The sequence below is a fragment of the Alosa pseudoharengus genome, unplaced genomic scaffold (genome assembly GCF_046254945.1).
Source record: "Alosa pseudoharengus isolate Yale_2024_CS ecotype anadromous, Long Island Sound unplaced genomic scaffold, YU_APseudo_1.1 YU_APseudo_1.1_scf_14, whole genome shotgun sequence".
In the NCBI taxonomy this organism is placed as follows: Eukaryota; Metazoa; Chordata; class Actinopteri; order Clupeiformes; family Clupeidae; genus Alosa; species Alosa pseudoharengus.
The window spans coordinates 17,935,077-17,935,833 of NW_027468609.1; positions in this window are offsets into that span (position 1 = coordinate 17,935,077).

Here is a 757-nt window from a genome sequence, read left to right on the forward strand (position 1 = left end):
AGCAAATGTTAATCAAGATTTTCCATGCAATTTATTTTGGATCATGTGAGGAGTCTTCTTTCATTGCCTCATTGCCCTATGACTTTATCTCTGGTTATCTATGCAGATGACCGATTGATTATATTAAACTTTTATGACCATCACCATCTGACTTGCAGATTCCTTGAAAGGCCCACAGGTCTTCCAGAGAGATAAAACCCTGCAATCCTTCAGCCTGCCAATAAAATAATCTGAATTATCAGTTGTGGCCTTCCTCCTACTTGGCTGGGGATACAGGCTACATGGTCTCCTTGCTGAGGAGAAAGAGTGTGATGAGAAGCCTATCAAATAATAATAATGTAAAGCAATGAGTCTGCTGCATTGTTACTTGAATGTTATTCCTGTTTTTTTGTAAATTGCTTTAGATACAAGCATCTGCTAGATGAATAAATGTATAATGTAAATGTAGGATAATAAGTCCACATAAGGTGAGAGGGGGATGTGTTTCTCTCAAATAGGCCCTATATGACTTTTTATGGCCTGCAAACATTAATAATAAAATTAATTGCACTTTTAATAATGAATCAGAATAACACAGTCTACACGCATGTGTCTTCATATCTTAAATCAATGTATTGTACATCACCAAGCTCATCTAGAGTTCATATGACTACCCATGTTTCTGTGGCATACACGTCAAAATGACTGAATACATACGTCACCCTACACTACCCAGGAGTCCCTTGTTTTGGGGGTGTGGCTATGATGGTTTGATAAA